Here is a 1,001-nt window from a genome sequence, read left to right as displayed (position 1 = left end):
ACGTCGGATAGTGTTCAATTGTTTTTTTTTTATATTCATGGATTTGTTTAACTTTTTATCTCCTCATAACTGGAAGGTTCAACATGGCTCCAATGGACGAGGAATATGTTGTGGACATTGGACAGAAAACCAATCTGATCACCATCAACCCCTCCATGATCCGATACAGGTACTTTTTCTATTTATGACTTATTGTGTGTGTTGGGGGGGGGGGGGGGGAGTCTGGTTGTGGTTGTTTGTTTGTTTGTGCGTGCGTGCATGTTTGTTTTGATTTGTTGTTTTTCTTTTTGTCTAGATACAGCAGTGGAAAAGGAAAAAAGGCGAAGGTAAACACTGAAGCCTTCATGTATGACCTGTCAGTATACGGAGACAGCTACCTCTGTATCTGGGCCTTTGAAAGATCTCCTAACGCAGATTGTGCCTTCAAGACACAGAAAGCTCTGCAAGGAAACAGCGCCCGGAACCAAGTCATCTTGCCATATCCAACTCTGGCAGTTTTGCTGAGATTGTTTTGGAAAGAAAATGGCATCAAAGCTGACAAGCCGTCGACAGGTAGGTATCATAAGCTGCAACATGCATGCTATTATACAAAATGCATGAATAATTGGTTTCATCAATTTACCTTACTACTCTGTGACGCGGGGTAACCTTTTCTTTCTTTTCTTTCCTGTTCGTCGTTATTTTTTATATCTGGGACTGTCCATATCATCGGCATAATATTTATTGTTGCAACTGATGCGGCGGAAACCATAAATACGTCACGGAGTATATTACATACGGTCACTTGGTCTTATTTATATCAGTTAATCTGTAGTTCCCTTTTCTACGTATCTCATTCTTATATATCTATTTATTCTTTTATACTAACTTTCCGTTATTTATGATCATCTAGGACTGCTTATGACGAGTGTGGCCTCACAGATGTGCGAAGAGATGCGCTTGTACGGCTTCTGGCCCTTCCACTCCGACAGGAACAACAGACGCCTGACTGAGCATTACTA

This window comes from Branchiostoma floridae, chromosome 12 (genome assembly GCF_000003815.2).
Source record: "Branchiostoma floridae strain S238N-H82 chromosome 12, Bfl_VNyyK, whole genome shotgun sequence".
NCBI classification, from domain to species: Eukaryota; Metazoa; Chordata; class Leptocardii; order Amphioxiformes; family Branchiostomatidae; genus Branchiostoma; species Branchiostoma floridae.
The sequence above is the reverse complement of the archived record's forward strand: the minus strand, read 5'-3'. Positions refer to the sequence as shown.